We start from the raw sequence: 17,823 nt of genomic DNA, 5'->3' as shown, positions 1-17,823 counted from the left end.
AATAGAACATTTTTCCATGAAGAAATATTTGTATTATTCCACCAGTTAGATTAACATTTCTAACTCTCAATTTCTTAATTTATTTGATGAAGGATTTAAAGGAGAAATTTTCAAAGGATTTTTTGCCTTAATAATTTGTCAATTATAATAAAACCAGATTGACCTAAATGATATTCTTAATACAATGGAATGATAACATCTAGTGACAAAAATATCATTCATACAATGTTTACAATTATTTACATTCATACAATGTTTAAAGTAACATTTTAATATTGTAATTTTTTAAAGCATTTATGTATTTTCCAACTACCTCAGGTCCAGTGAAGTAGGAGTGAATTTGTGATTTTTCTCAAAATTTTCTGTGCAGACATGAAATACAAAACTGGAGAAAATAAGAAGAGTTTATTAAAAATGAATTCATGTTTTACACGTACTATATACCCTGCTGCTGCATCAGAAGCATAAATAAACTATTTTTTTTTCTCACTCCACAAGAAGGAAAAATTTAACTTTTTCCAAAAAAGGTTGTTTAGAATGTAATAAACGAGCAGGTGGTTAGGTAGTGGTGTTGACTGAGGACGGTGAATGCACACTGAGGCTAACAACGCCTTTCACTGATAATCTTCTACCATCTGCTCTGAAGATTTACTCAGCCCAGGAAAACGGCAGACGAGAGAAGAGCAAATAGATGGTGTGGAAACCCCCATCCACGCTGCGACTTCGCAAAGCGCATCAATGCTACTGTTGCTTTCCAAGCGTTTACACGGTTTGGGCTCAGAGCTGATGGGTTAACTTCCTTTGTTGCTTTATTTCTTAATAAGGACAGGAAGGTGCATCCTGAAATGTCAAATTTAGAAACTTAAAAGTGTGGTGAAAGTGACCCTCAGTAATAACTTTTATACGTGGCTGTCACTTTCAGTCCATCGGAAGTGAATAGTCTATATAGCCATAGCTATCTACTTAGCAGAGGGGAATGGGCAGGCTAGAAGATCAAACGGAACAATGCCGACACTTTCTAAATAAAAATAGAATTTCTGTAGGCTGGAGAGATGGATCAGTGGGTAAAGGCGCTTGCTGCCAAGCCTGCCGACTTAAGTGGCTGAAGGAAAGACCTGACCTCTGCATCTGTGCCATGGAACACATCCCCACACAAAGAGACAAACAAAGAGATATATACATGCATACATACATACACACACATGCACACACTCACAGACACAAACACACAAATATACATGCACACACACACAGACACACACATACACAGATACAAGCCATAAACAAACATATACATGCATGTACACACAAACACATGCACACAGACACCACACATGAGCATACATACATGCACATACAGACACCTACAGCCACACATACATACACACATGAATACATGTATACGTATGCACACACATATATACACATGTGCATGTGCGAGCACACATAGACATACATGCACACACAAACACACACAGTCACACACACATACACAAGCACATACATGTGAGGAAAATAAGTGTTACAAGAATAGTGTTCCCATGCTAGCAGATACTTTCTGCACCTTGAAAGGTGGAGTTAGTAAAATTCAAAAGAAAATGAAATCTGGGGGACACAACTCAGTAAGATTAAAGACATAGAGCAAGATAGTCATGGAGTCTCAGACCTGCAGTCCTAGCACTCTGGTAGCTATTGTCAGGGGTTCAAGGACAGCCTGAGGTACTGACTCAACCCCTCCCTGACATAAAGTAGAACACATGTGTGTTAAGAATCAAAGATGGCGTGATGTTAAAATTGAGGTTGAACAAGGACTTCAAATGGCGAATTGCTTAAGGAGTACAAAATAGATACAAATTCAGAACAAACGAAAGGAAGCACCACTCATGGAATTACTTGAGGTAGGAGGAATTAATTTTCAAGGGATAGTTTGACACACAGATGTTGACATCATGGGTGGGACTTTGTGAGGCCCATGCATCCATGCTGGGACTTTTCAGGGCCTGATCTTTGCAGGTCTTGTGCAAGCACTCACAAGTCTGTGAGTTTGTGTGTGCGATAGCCCCGTCATGACTGGCAAACACTGGTTGGATGCCGCCTTTAATTAGAATGTTTCCTGTCCTATTTCTCTCCATCTTGTTGGTGCCAAAAATCAGCAGGTATGCAGAGTAGGAGAAAACAAATCTCATAGTAGATCTATGAGGAGCAAGACCTACAGGCTACACCTGATACTTTCTTAACTTGCCAATTCTTGGTGAATCTCTAGTTTTATATGATGGTGGCCTTTTGACTGGACTGAACTCAGATGAAGTGAGGGAGCTATTTGCTAGTGACAGCAGCAAGCGCTTCACCGTCTCCATGATGACAACATCCCCACTGCCTAAGGCTGGCCATCAGCTGAGTTAAGCTTAGAGCTAGGTCAAAAATTTAAGGAAAGCACAGAGAAGCAGACCACCACAGAGGACGGTGACAAAATCAGCCTTGTTCTGTGAGCAAGCCCAAAGCAGACCCCCAGGGAAGAAGATTGCACCAGCTATTAACCTCCAGCTGACACGCTGTGTCTGGAGCAAGCCAGAGGAGAAAATGGAAACTTCCCTGAAAACTGATGTCTCTAGAGAAAAGTGGTAGACATAGAATGAAACTATGCTGACCCCCATTTGCCTGCTATGAAGTCAGTTTACAGAACAAATTCAATAGCTTGGGATAAAAGGTAACAGCAATAGATATGGCAATGGTTTGAGTTATAGGAAAAACAATTAAAAAATTTTCCCAGGGGAATGTTAACCACATAAATAACATGCGTGCACACACACACACACACACACACACACACACACACAAAAAAAAAAACCATAAAAACAATAAGAAAATCACAGATACAAAAAAACAATGGTGAATTTTCAGGTTAGAAGCAGAGAAACATGGAGTGAAAACTATCATTACAAGTTCATTAATGGTTCATATTCCATATGAGTGACAAAACTAGAAGACACACAGATATGCATGGCATACACAGAAAGGGGGTGCAGAACAGAGATAGTGTATCCAGGCACTGAAATTCAATTTAGATAACAAAATACTTCAGGTTAGCACTAGACATATTCTCAAAAAAACAAGGAGACAACAGCTAAATGCTGAACGGTGAAAGGAGTTTATAATGCAGAGTCTCCGTGGAAACAACCAGTGAAAAGTTTGAATTCCATAACTTAGTAATTAAATTACTAAAGCCATAACACTTTCTGTTTAACGTGAAACATTTCCAAAATTAGATGGTGGTAACATCATTAACTCCAATAACATGTTGACAATGACTGAACAGTACAAGTAAAATGGGTAAGTATTCTGGTATGTGAAAGTCATCTCAGTCAATTACCATTAATAATCCTGTATTTGCTTCTTTGGAATTTGCTGGTGTGAGACTCTCTATTGCCTGTATTTTCGTGGGTGGATCTAACTTCCTTCGGTTGGGGTTTTCTTTTTAGTCCTTTCTGTAAGGCTGGATTTGTGGATAGGTATTGCTTAAATCTGGCTTTGTCATGGAATATCTTGTTTATTCCATCTATGGTGACTGAAAGTTTTGCTGGGTATAGAAATCTGAGCTGGCATCCATGTTCTCTTAGTGTCTGCATAGTGTCTGTCCAGGACCTTCTGGCTTTTAGTCTCCATTGAGAAGTTGGGTGTTATTCTGATGGGTCTGCCTTTACATGTTACTTGGCCTTTTTCCTTTGAAGGTCTTAATATTCTTTCTTCTTTCTGTGTGTTTAGTGGTTTGATTATTATGTGGCAAGGGGACCTTTTCTTGGGGTCTAGTCTATTTGATGTTCTGTAAGCTTCTTGTATATCTTCATAGGCATGTCCTTCTTTAGGTTAAGAAAGTTTCCTTCTATGATTTTGTTGCATGTATTTTCTGTGGCTTTGAATTGGTACTCTTATGTTTGGTCTTTTCAGAGAAGTGCATCCCAAAAAAAAGGAAGGAAGGAAGGAAGGAAGGAAGGAAGGAAGGAAGGCAGGAAGATGCATGAACAGATGATAGATAGATGATAGACCAATAAAGCGATAGATAGATAGATAGATAGATAGATAGATAGATAGATAGATAGATAGATAGATGATAGATAGATAGGTAGGTAGATAGGTAGATAGATATAGAAAGGAAGAAAGAAAGACAGAAAAAGAGAGAGAAAGGAAAGAAAGGTTGGATTCAATCCATTGTTGTTGAGGTTTTCAAAATGAAATGAACATTTGGACATGAGACTAGACAGTAGTTTTTAAAACAATAGGGAGATTTCTAAGTGATGTAGAGAATAAATATTCTTCAGAATACTATCAAAATTCACATGGATACCTTTTGTCTAGTATTTGCTGTAAGTAGCTTATGCAATATCTGATTACCTTTGAGAATAAGCTATATAGCACTCCATATGCTTCTATGTTTATATCAAGGTACATACAATATATCTGATGCCTTAAGTACAAACAATTTCTATAGAAGACTGAAAAAGTTGTCAGAAAATTTCATGGCTCCTAAAATACAAAATTATATAAATAAGTCATTGTTAATAGTGATAAGTTAATTTTTTTCATTGACATGAAACATACTATTTCTTTGCATCCAATGTTATTAAACATATATTTTTGCCATGCATGTAGAGGGACCTCAGGGTCAGCTCAAGACACCCCAAGACCAAGTTCTTAGCACAATAGACATTTATTTATTCCAGAGGGACAGAGGGCAGGGATGAGGAAAAAAGACAGGAAACAGATCACAAGAGAGAGGGGAGAAAGGGGGAAAGGAAGAGGGAAAAGGGACATTTGGACAAAAGACTGCCTCTGGAGAGAGAGGAGACAGACGTGGCCCATAGGCAAATGGTAGTTTATACAGGTAAAAAGGGAAACTCTGTGTTGGGATGATTGTTGAACTTTGATTGGTCATGTTAATGAAGGTGACCCAAAAGAGGCTTTTGATTGTTTGATACTTTTATAGCTAGACCTTGGTAGTCAGCCTCAGGGGGAAGAAGTGGTCAAATAAGGGAATGGACCTTGGGGTCTAGGTCCAGGAATGTTATGTTTTTTACCAAGGGGGAGGAGAGGGAGTAAAAGGCAAAACCTGTTATGCTTGGGCCTGTGTTTGCCATGCTTAGGCATGGAAGAGCCCCTTTAATATGTCTTCCAGATTCTTCCTGATTTCAGCAGGGACTTAATTCTTAAATGCTAAGAATGCATTTACCAAAGATATCTTTGTTGAAATAGGCTGGTGTCTTCATCAGTTCCTAAGCACTAGCCTCTTTAAATCTGTGTTAGAAAGCCTTTGAACACAGGATGTTACAATATAATATGCTAAACTTAGAAATGAAGCACATGACTTGAAGCAGAAGATCACTGTACAATTATTAATTAGTATTACAAATTTGAGATACATTTATCTTCAAAGCAATTTAATGCAAATTAGAGCAAATGATTAAGGAACAACATAATTATATCCAGCTTGTGACCTACCAAAGATAGGACATGACACATGCATTAAAGCAGAAGGAAAAAGTAGATAAGTTAACCCAAACCATCCTCAAAGTTCAGAGAAGTAGCATTAATCACTAGTGGGCTCCTTCCTCCCTGTCTTTAGTTTAAAAATTCCAGGGTTGCAAGTGGGTACTCAGAGCCTGGGAAGTGCTCCTCAGTGCTCCTGATTCACTTTGGTAGTGAGCCACTCTGCCTGCTGATGGCATCCGGATTTGCAGGTGTGAAAATAAGGACCCACACAACCAGGCTTGTGTTGAGGGCACTACCACATCACCACCTTCCTTCATGTTGTCTATGCAGCCACCTTTAACAACACTATAGTTTCTAGTAAACACACCGTTGTGTACACATGTGCTTTCTCAGTTTATTCTCTCAGCTAAGCAAAGCCTTCAGGTAGGTCCTGAGGATTCTTTGGGTTGTGAATGCCTGTCTACACACAAAATCTCATTTTCCCATCCTTCTGATATGTTGAATGTTATGGCACATCAGATAACTTGAAACTAATTGGCAGTTGTTCTGAGCATTAAAAAGGCGAGGGGTTCAACCCAGCACAGGAAATTTGTTTTATAGGTTGTTAGTGCCCTAACTTCCTCACACACAATCCCATCACTCTATGTCTCCGTCTGGGTATTCAGAGCCCTCCAGGAGAGAAGGTGTCCAGTGCATCTTCCCACACCTGTCTCTCTCTGTAACGTCCTCCACTATGCAAGAAAATGAATCTGATCAAAATTATAGATATAATTTTAATATATATATTACTGAAGAATACAGATACCTTTCTTCAAATAAATTAATTAAAAAGAATTTCAAGCTTCATGGAAAGAAATCTTTATGTTGAGGATAATTAATATTTTCTAGTTATTTTTCTAAACCTGACTACAGTGGATTCAATGAAATTTTAAACTCAGGCTTTGAGTATGGAAAATAGTTTGATAATATGCTTTGATGCAGGTTTCAGTCCATAGTAGGAGGTTTTCTTAAACCTTTTACATCATTTCATATGTTTGTGTATTTTTGTGTTTGTGTATCTGTGTGTGTGTGTGTGTGTGTGTACACGTGTGCACCAGAGTGCATGCACTCACTATGGTGTTCACAGAGCTCAGAGGATAACTTACTAGAGTCAGGTCTCCCATTCCATCACTGGTGTTGTTTTATTTCGGCACAATGGCTGTGCCTTATTCCACTGCTGTCTCAGCAACTGCGACTCCACTGTACAAGTCTGTTGATCTAGCGGCGGCCTGGCCACTCCGGCAGCAACCTGGTGAGAATTCTGTTCCCGCAAGCAGCGGCCCTGCTCCTGCTGCTAAAGGTGGCTTTCACTAAATCTCTATCATTCGAATTACGAGAGTCCTGAGATTCAAAGGCTGGGGTGAAAACCTGCCAGCTCAGAGAGGCTGAGCAGCAACTAGCTAACCCTCTCTTCTTGCTGGCATCGGAAGACCCATACTTCCACTCTGCTGAACCATGAAAAGCGTGTCACTCCACACCCCACCCTAATACTTCCCGTGCCTCTCTATCTCTCCCGGATGCCCTCTGAAGCTCTATGATTACTTTCTGTCAACTAGTTTCCAATGCAGCCTCCTGACCCAAGGTTTATTTAATTATTTAATTAATGCAAATGCAGACTTGGGGTTTACAGTGTGATCAAATATCCCCCATCACCTTGGTCTGTGATTTAACTCAGGTTGCCAGGTTTGGCAGCTGCCACTCTACCCACTGTGTATCTTGTTGTCCCACCCTCTCTTTGATAGTTAATATTTTGGTGCTGAGACTTTAATCAGATTTCCTGCCATCCAATGAGGACTGTCTTGCTGAGAGAGCATCACTCAGCTGCTTCAAAAAGATGGCTCTCCTTTGCGGCAAGCATGGTCCTGTTCCCAAAAGATTCAACCTCGGATGATGTAACTCCAGTTGCTCAAACCCTGAGAGATTAAAATCCCCAATGTCTATAATCCCCAAAGTCTAAATTTCTTCATAATTACAGTATTAAAAATAAAATCCCCGAATGTCACATACCTGATGCTGAGCTCTCCCAAATTCCAATCTCCACGAGGAGAAAGCAGTGTAAGGATGCTGGCAATGGAACTCTAGGAAGTGATCTGACAGACAGGAATTCATGATGAAAATGAGAGTTTTAAAATCACTCCTTGGTCTTCACTGGTGCTGTCCTAGTTTGGGAGATCTTTAATTGAAGTCACATTTGTCTGATGATGCCTACTCAGTTGCTGACTGCCCAAAAATAGTGTGTGCAGGGAAGAGACAGACACATGATGAGACTTGTACTGTCACTGGCTCTTTCATGCAGACTTGTGCCTGTACACAGGTGCATGCTGGTTGTATTTCCATTTACCCATCAGGATGAAATCCTGCTCAGACGTCCAACTTATTAGGGACAATCACATTGGTACATATTACCTGCTTCTGTACCAATGGAGAAAATGAAATTAAGTTTATTTGTTTTTTTTTTTCCTGTGAGAGGACCCATGCTCTAAAAGAAATAAAATAAAACCATTATGTATCATAATATAAGACTCCATAAAACACTAGTTAATGACCAAGAGAATTGGCTAACTTCTAAGGTCTAAACTGCCTGTATTTATCCTCAGGGTAAATTTTTTATAAGATAGATTCCTTTACTTATTTGTTTACTTACTTTTGTTTCTCTTTTATTGTTGTTGCTGTTTGTTGTTTTTCAATCTTGGATGCAGTTCCACTATGTAGATTTAGTTAGGAACTTAAACTTTTTTATTATTAATAAATTAGTGTGTCTATATAAATATGATACTCTTTCTAGTGTGTTGCGAGGGGGGGCGCAGGTGTGACATGTATGTTCAGGGATGTCATTGGCACATGTAAGGTCAGAGGACAAATTTGTGAGTCACTTCTCTCCTTCTGCTTCAACCTGGGCTCCAGGACGGCAATCAGATTTCATGGCTTACATGGTAAGCACCTTTACCTGCTGAGCCATTTCCTGGCATAGATTTCAGCATTTTCCTTTTAAAAAGGTTTGTCTTCTATACACTAGTCTAATTTCAATGGAGGTGTGAGCTGCAGGCAGACTTCAGAAAGCCATTTCTGTTCTTAGCTTTGTTTGCAGATTTGACCCCCTGGATATGAGTTGCTCAAACCTCGATCATCTGTGCACTTATAAGAAAAGAACTTCCTCAAAATATGGAGATATCATATTTGTGTGTCTCCATGGATGAAAAAGACATAATTGGATATCTGAGCTCTTTGGACAATACAAAGACCTGGACAGTACAGAGACCTGGATGAAATGTGGCTTGACAGCCTCAAACACAGCTTGACATTTCACATAACCACATTTATTAGGTGTGAGAACAATTAGTTACTAGCCATAGCAACATACATTTATATGCTTTTAGTTTTGACCTAACATGAATGGGTTACTTTGTTAGTAAGTATTATACCCACAAAATTGTCACAACAGACTATATATGCTTACAAAAATACCTGTTACTACTATTCTATTATGTAAAATAGTCTAGAAAGTGTTGTTTTCTAGTTTTGTCCTTATCAATTGTAACTACTTTGAAAAATCCAAGTATATAGCTTCTAAATAATTTTAAAATAACTTTTCCATAATTTGTGGGATTTTGTCCATTCACAAATTCAGTTTCATGTAGTTTAGATTTTAAGGATTTTGATCCTTTCATATTATCAGACTCTGAGTGTGATTCAGTTTTGTCTTTGGGGACTATAGTGTGACACTGTCTGTTACATGGTATAGAAAGCCTTTACCCAGACATACAAAGAACTGAAGGTCACTTTGACTACTGCTGTGATGATATTTTACTTAACCAAGTAGAAAAGTTGGCCTAGTGCAAAAGAGCAAGAGAAAAATAGATTCCTCAACACTGGTTGTTTTAGTTCTATCAACCCAAAGATCTGAGCTAAAATTCTTGAGTCATTTAATTTTTCCATTTCCACCCAGTAACCTCCTAGGTATACATGTTAATGAATTCATTGGGAGATGTGATTCAGGTGATCCATCATAACTGTAACACAGTGAAGCACATACCTTCAGCAGCAAACTGGTACCCTCCCTTGGAAGCAAAACAAATCACAGAAAGCAATCCAGTGCCTCCGCCAGGCTGTGTCTCTTTTGCTGAATTGTGTGTGGAAGTAAATATACAACTAAATCAGTCTGTAGCATTGAAAAGACTGGGGAAAATATTCTCTGTTCCTAGTATTTCTCCAAACTGGAGACTGCTCAGCAACATATGTCACAGCCAAACTAGTGAGGAAAGTTGGTGGTCTATAAAATTTTAATTGAATGAAGAGAAAGGATTTGAGACTTAGTAAAGTTTCTGAATTATTGGTGCCTCAAATTTATGAAAATAGGAAAGGAATTCCAAGTCTATTTCATTGATATACTGTATTAAAAATGACCCCCAATTCAGCCTGTCTGCAAGATAATGAAAGAGAAAAAACACTTCCTCCTTATAAATTGGCAACTTAAAGACTCCACAGCAATGTGAGTATTTTTAGACACTTAACCTTCCTTAGTCGGCAAGAGAAAGCTTGCCAGTTCTGCCTGTCCTCAATGGCTTATAATCTTTGATAGTTACCTGTAAAAACAATAATGTGTTTAAAAAGCCAAAAGCTTATACACCTCCTGGAAATGTTAAAATTTTATTCAAAGTTTGATTTAGAAGCCCATGGGGCAGTAGTAAGAGAAAAGCCTTCCCTTTGGTCTCTAAGACAGAAAAAACTGTATCCAGCTCAGAATCTCAGTTGGAAAATGGCATTCGAATGGCTGAATGTAAGACATTAAGTTTCTCTGCAAATTGGGTTGGAGAATTAACTTGTCAAATCCCAGATTCATTTCTTTTCTTTATAGAATTTTACATTCTGGCTTGTTGTGCAAACAAATACAGCCACGGATCAAGTAATGCACATAATACAGAGCGATTATAGAACACATGTGTATGTAAATGAGGTAAAGGGAATACACTGCTAATATCACAGCTGATAACTAGGTACTTGGTTGATTGTTAACTGCAGTAACAAACTCATAAGTTATTGCAGATTGTTTTCAAGTTATAACAGAACATGGATTGTTCAGATATATTCTCTTCAAAATATAAAATTCACTTTTTCTGCACATAAAACTAATTGTAGCAAAATAAACATCTCACCACTGATCACTGTACATGTTCTTTTCAGTGGTGGTAAGTACCCAATGTTTGAAAAAGAATAAAGTTCTTCTTTTTGATTTGTAATTATTTTATAGATAGAAGAACATTGTGGGTCCAGCTTCATTTTTCCGTTTTCTTTGATTTACCTGCATTTCTCGTTGTTAGTATTCATGCTAGAAGTAAAGGCGAGGCAACCATGATTCTTGCCTCATGCCCTGATGAAGTGGAGCATGAAGTGCTATTGACTGACAGATGGGTGCTTCTTTCCTTAGAGTTAGACAAATGCCGTGAGATACCAGCTTAACTCTTCAAAGAGCTCAGCAGGAAAATCAAGGCCTGTCCCAGTTTAATCGCCAGGGCAGCAGTGTGCTCCTTCAGCACTGTACTAGGAAAAAAAACAAAAAACAAACAAACAAACAAACAAACAAACAAACAAACAAAACAAAACAAAACAGTTTCCTCGTAACTTCATCCTTCTTTTTGCAGTGAACTCCCTTGTGGAATAGCAGTGAGAAAAATTTCCAGAGGAATTTCAGTGGTTGGGTTTCTTCTTTCTCTTTAATAGCACAAAGTTAACATTTTTGATGTATTGTTTGCACATTGACAATTCTTTTCTAAAACACAGGACATTAAAGAAAGATGTTGGTGGGGGGGAATGTGTCAGGGGTCCCATGGAGTTGGGGGTAAGAGATGGGGAGCAGAAATTATCAAGATATATTATATAAATTCATGAAAATTTCAAACAACAGATAAATATTTGAAAGTTGCTAAAGTATGTTCATATTTTGCCTGGTACTCACAGCTTTTGCTACTATCATGTCTTGGGTAATTTCATTAAGTTTTTATCATCTAGCACGGATTTATCCTTCCAAACTGAAACTCATGCAAGAAGCTCGTGCTTGTTGGATCTGAGTACGAACTGTTATTCTGTCTGCGAGCAGCTCCCCATTTGAATCAATAAAAGGCTGAGAGGTCTTGACAAGCTATATTTTTTCTGATATTGATCTTGATGACCAAGCTGGTGCCCTAGAGTCTAACCATTGATTTTAAAGGGGAGGCCTGTCAAATTGGAGGCCAATTTTATGCTATTAAACAGATTGGGTCTTGTAATTAAAGAAAATGTCAGGCTGTCATATTTTACAAGAGGGCCATGGGGATATTTTCACGCAATTTTCAAACAAATTAGAAAGCATTTAGACCTGCTGGAGCCAAACAAGCCAGAACCAGTGTAGGCTTCACAGAAACCAAATCAATATTCAAGTGGAATGTCATTCACTGGCTTTCTGTTTTCCCAAGACTCAATGATTTAAGGAATAATTTATGATTCCCAGCTTTAATAACATGCACGCCGGCATCAACTTAAAATGCATCAAAGAAAGTAACATTCAAATGAAAAGCTAATTCACTGTCAGGGTAACGGAGGACAGTGAGTCTGCTCTCTCCGCAGGCATTGTCTTCTGTTTCCGTTTAGAACCAACCATCAGTCCAACCCTCTTAGTCCATTTGAATTCCATATTTCCTGTATTATTCTCCAATATCAGAACGGTTCACAGTAACCTACAGCTGCAGGGGTGTTGAGTGGCTTTCAGTACAGTAGAAGAAACAGAGAAACAACCTGACCTTTTATTTTCTCATTGTAGATAGAAGACCAGTGTTTTCCACAGGTAAGAATGTAGTTATATTATAATCTCAAAAAGGGGGGAAAAGGTGCAAAAATATAAATAAACTCTCTTTAGTAGGGATGTTTTGAGAACTTCTTACAAACTATATTGCGTTCAGTTTTAATTTGATAAAGTAAAATTTCAAGTTTCAAACTCTTGTAAGACTTTGAATGGACCTCACTTACTTTTATTTTTTATTTCTTTTGTAATTGAAATCTGAGCTAGATATACTACAATTAATAATAATCAACTGTGATCTTGTAGAAGTAGAAAACAAAAAAAGTAGCACAAGTGAAGGAAGTCAAGAATACAATTATCTTCTGCAGAGTGAACAGAAGTAACAGGACAGTGAAAACATCCATTCATCATCTCTTTGAGTATTGATTGTGCTCCGAGTATGCCCTTCTGTGGTCCATGTTTCTCCTGAGAGGATTTGGCCAGTGTGCATGAGCTCATCACTCTACATTCCTCCCATTTGTAATCTTCCTTTCCAGCCTCACTTTGCATGTTTGGTATTGAGTTGTCCTCACTTTCACAAATATCTTTGGCGACATTGAGTTTGATTTTAAACACACCAATGATTTGTTAATCCAACCACATATTAAATTTTCCCATTCTAAAGTACAGATTTGATTTTGAAGGCATAATAATTAATTGTTAGAAAACTCCATCATCCATCAGCTATCTAGATTTTTCTTTCCTTAATCTGTTTGTGAGAGAGAACATGAAAGTCTTTTAGAGTAAGATGCATCCATTAATGCATCTTCGCATCTTCCTATTAACTATTGTATCTCTTTTTGCCACATCCTCTTATTTCTTTAAATGCATAGTGGTGGGGAGCATGCTGAATATTTTAAATCATAAATACAAAGCATTGAGATTCCAGATTCCACATCATAACTAAAATGCTGGGTTTTGTCAATTTCAGAAGCCTCAAGAGGTTTGTGAGGTGGACTCCCGCATACGTTTTTAGCTTACCCTTAAAGTATAGTTCACAGTCTGACATCATGGTTCTTGCTCCACACTATGTATCTTTTCTGGGTTCTAGTAAAGCACTGGACAGCCAGGGGTGGCTCTCCACACTGTAGACTCCTATTCCTGGAGTGTTCTCAGGATCCTGCCCATACTGCCTTAGGAGTCTCTGTAGTTCTCTCACGTGCTTTTGCAGTCCTGAAAATGGCCAAGCGTGTAATGCGTAACTATCTGGGACACACTAGACCAGTGTAGCCTTCCTTTGTGAAGAACCCTGGCATACCTGTCAATCACAGTTGGTATGCCAGCTTCCTTCTATCAATGCAGTTGCTTCCTGCTTCATATCTGTCTACTTATATCAAGTCCCAGAAAATATCCTAAGGAATAGAGATAACTGTTGTTTTTAACTCAACTTTTTAGGGTGTTGGTTAAGTGACTGTTAGTAATGAAAGTCCAAATTATTCACAAAATTCTTTAAATATTTCCAGTTTAATACAGGAGAGTTATGCTTAAGAAGTTGTAAAACAAATCATATACATGTACATACAAAGGATCCAAATTTTCCAACTGTAGGCAGTTAGTTTATGTATTAGTAATCATTTGTTTTATGTAATACTGTTTGTAAATAATGAGAAATTAACTGTAAATTCACATACTTTTCTCAAAATCTTTGTGCTGGATTTCAGGAAAAAAGAACATAATGCTGGACTCAATTATGTAAAAAGCCAATCAATGCAAAGAAATCTATAATAGATTCTCTGTTACCTAGTGATGGTATACAAGAAAAAATTAAAAAGAAATAAGGAGAAATTTTCATAGAGTATTAATTGAGGTGATTTTCTCATGGATAAATAGATACAACCTTCAAATTATGTTCAAAGTAGTTCAAATCTGAGCAAGTTGATTAATGCTAATTATACTTCAGATTTATGACTGCATACATATGTGTATTTACTAAATATATCTAGAGAAAGACACTGTGGCTGATTAATAATTAACAGAAGAATCATAAGGCAACATAGTAATTACCTAAACCAATTTGGCAATGTGTGCCATAATAATTATAATTTCTCAATTGTTCAGTTATCAACCCCCAAGAAAATGTTATGAATGATAAACAAATGAGCTCCCGATGAGAGCTGCCACATCGTGGTTAGACTCTGTTATTTCCCTGGTCCAGGTTCTAATTAGCAGAGACAAACCTGTCCTCAAACTGAGCCCGCTTTCTTTCCCCTCTCCTTGTCCTGAGCCCTAGGTAGAGACCGCCAGTGGAGGGCAAGAGGAGGCCATGTGTGAGTGCCCCCTTCAGAGCTACCCCCAAGTTGCGATGTCTGGAGCCTCAGCTGGGTGACTTTGGTATTGAGGAGGGAGAAGATGAAGACTTGAGTGTAGGTCCAAATGTCCACAATACTATTCAAAAATTTTTAAAATTTGATGCAAATTAGATATCCAGTAAGACACTCCAAATGCCTAGTCATAGGATTAATTATAATTTATGTCAGTGTTACACTGGAAAATGTTCTTAAAATAGCTGGAGCTTTCTTTGTCTAGTTATTTATATTGAGGTATATTATATACATTTACATTTATTCATAATAACTGTACATTTTGATGAGTTTTGAAAATACATATACTGCCAGGTGGTAATGGCGTATGCCTTTAATCCTAGCACTCGGGAGGTAGAGCCAGGTGGATCTCTGTGAGTTCGAGACCAATCTGGTCTACAGCGTGAGATCCAGGACAGGCACCAAAACTACACAGAGAAATCCTGTCTCGAAAAAAGAAAAAAGAAAATACATATACCTTTGTAACTACCATATCAATCAAAATATGTAATATTTTCATAACTTTACAGGCTGGTTTAACAAGATAGCCAACAGCTGTCCAATACAGTGCAGGTGATTCTGTCTGGTTTTGAACTGATATAAATAGAATAGTGAAAAGTGAGGTATTGCATGAGACAATTTTCCTCTAAATGCTTTTAAGAATTTTATGAGATTTATTAATTCAATTGGATATTTCCTTAGACTTTACTTCTGATTTGTATAAATATATCATAATTTATATGGTCATTCGCTGTGGAGCTAAGCCAGTCACTTTTCTACATATATTAAGATGAAGACAGAGCTGATTTCCTCTCGTGTTCTAATTATATAACAGTTGATTAGTCTTAAGCAGCAAATACAATTAGCATTGTTCTCATTGAGTCATGATGTTTCATGTATCTGAACAGTAAGCCTGCTAAACATTGTAATTTTATATCCATGTGAAGGAAGCTCCCATTCTCTAATTGTGTTTAGTTTTCTTCTAATGTCATTATCACATCCTCATTCCAGCGATGCACTGTTATCATAAAATGGTTAATAGAGAGAAACGGCTTAGCATCATCTAGACACTGAGGGGACGTGGAGCCTCTATTCCCAGACTAACTGCTGTAGGCTTTTCAAACAGACCGGGGTGTGGTTCTCACCTGAGCTCCTTATGACTCACAGGTTAAGGAAACACAGAATTATCAGATTTTCTAAATAAATGTTGGTTTCTATATGCCTTTATTTTTAAAAGAATTCCTACAATTACAGTTCTTTTTTTTTTTTTTTTTTTTTTGCTGGAGTACTAAAGAACTCCTAAAATAGACATATTATGGCTTGATTTTTGGGTCCAAGACTTCCCTTGGGCACTTGTTTTTTAAATGTGAATCACTCATTTGGGTTTTTCCAAGAGGAATAAATATAACTTAGTGTTGGATCTATTTTCAAGTATTTAGTAAATATAGAAATTTATAAAATGTCTCAAAAGTTTCAGATAACAGTATCATGATATGAAGAAAATGAGATGTTTTCTTTGTGCTTTCATTGTGGTATTTAACATAATTTTCACGGACCAAGAGGTCCAGGCCCATGACCCCACACAGCGGGGGGAAGTGGCTAGAGGATCTGAGGTACACAGCAAGGCCCCTTCTCAAGAAAGCAAGGGACACAGATGACCCTCAGTGAAAGGCTCCCTTCAGAGTGTGCACAAGACCCTGGACAAAATCTCAGCAACAAGATGATCTGCTTCTGCACACAAGCCTGGCAACAAGGAGAGGAGAGAAAAATGGAGCCTCGGTTTGGGAAGGACTGGCTTGTGTCTACTATCTGGAACCTGAGCTAGGGTCCAGTGGATTCCATCTATAATGGGGCAGCTCTCATCAGTAGCTCATTTACTTATAATGTATAACATTATCTTGGGGTATGATATCTGAGCAATCAAAATTATAATTATTATAGCACACATTGCCAAGTTGGCTTAGGTAATTATTATGCTGGCTTATGATTCTTCTGTTAATTATTAATAAGCAACAGCATCTTTCTCTAGATATTTTTAGTAAATACAGTTGCAAATGCATTAGACATATAATTAACAATCAAATTTATTAGGCGTGAACTATTTTGAACATAATGTGAAGGTTGTATCTATACATTCATGAAATAATCACCTCAATTTACAGTCCATATATATAAAGCACCAATATCTACCACTTTCTAATAGTCCTAAAACCTGCAAAGAATGATTGAGAAATATTGTTTTTATTTTATATGTGACTGAACATATTTCCTAGGCTTATTAGCAATGCATAAATGCAACTTGCCAAATTCTCTGTAGGCCTTCACAATGTTTAAAGTATCTCTACAGATAGCACAACACATGACTGTTGAATAATATTGTATTTTAGCCAGGAGCAAAATGTCAAGTGTCCACCAATTCATGCTTTGTGATTGACTATGCTTCACAAGTGAAATATGTTATAGGAAATCTAGTAAATAAATCCCAGTGAAATTCAAAGACATGTTTACATCAATCCTAAAAATAAAAATCACAATTCCAAGTAGATGTTACATAATAGTAGCATACACACTTTCTCAAAAAAAAAAAAATGCAATGGAGTGACATTTTAAAGGGAAAAAAGTCACTGTGAAGCACCAAGATTAAAGACATCATGTCTTACTTTGAAAACTCATGCAACTGCTTGTTTATATGTATGTATTTGTGTGTGTGTGGGGGGGTGTGTGATAGAGAGATAACTTATGTAGCCTCTTTTTCAAAAAGTTCATTTATTTATTTACTCATTTACTTATGGATTTTTTATTTGTTGTGAGGTTATGAACCACCATAGGCGTATAGAGGTCAGAGGACAACTTGTAGGATTTGGTTCTCTCACCATGTGTGTCTGCTGAGCCTTCTCACCAGCCTTATATCATTGTTTGAGGTTAAGTCCCATTAGTGTCAGAGATCACAGTACTGTGTTCTTTGTGAACTTCTCATAGACACAGTAGTGTTTCACTTCATGTATGAGCCACAGAGAATAATATCTTGCCTCCATGTGATGTAGATGTCTCTCTGATAGTGTTTTTCCTTCTCATTCAGACACTACTTTCTGCCTTGCTTAGTGGTACAGGGCTTTAATCCCAGAACTCTAGAAGCAGAGGTAGGTAGATCTCTGAGTGTGACGCCAGCATGTTCTAGAACAGGTTCTA

At 37.6% G+C, this 17,823-nt stretch overlaps 1 long non-coding RNA gene across 1 annotated transcript; it reads right to left on the bottom strand.

Moving 5' to 3' along the window:
* Positions 1-682: 682 nt before the first annotated feature.
* On the bottom strand, positions 683-17,789 carry LOC131914054 (uncharacterized). Its single transcript, XR_009380064.1, has 4 exons — positions 17,508-17,789; positions 13,593-13,686; positions 13,316-13,507; positions 683-840 (listed from the first exon to the last, which is right to left on the bottom strand). It is a non-coding gene; the product is annotated as an uncharacterized LOC131914054 (long non-coding RNA).
* Between the last annotated feature and the right edge of the window lie 34 nt (positions 17,790-17,823).

Source organism: Peromyscus eremicus, chromosome 7, assembly GCF_949786415.1.
Source record: "Peromyscus eremicus chromosome 7, PerEre_H2_v1, whole genome shotgun sequence".
In the NCBI taxonomy this organism is placed as follows: Eukaryota; Metazoa; Chordata; class Mammalia; order Rodentia; family Cricetidae; genus Peromyscus; species Peromyscus eremicus.
This window is presented reverse-complemented; position numbering and strand designations above follow the sequence as displayed.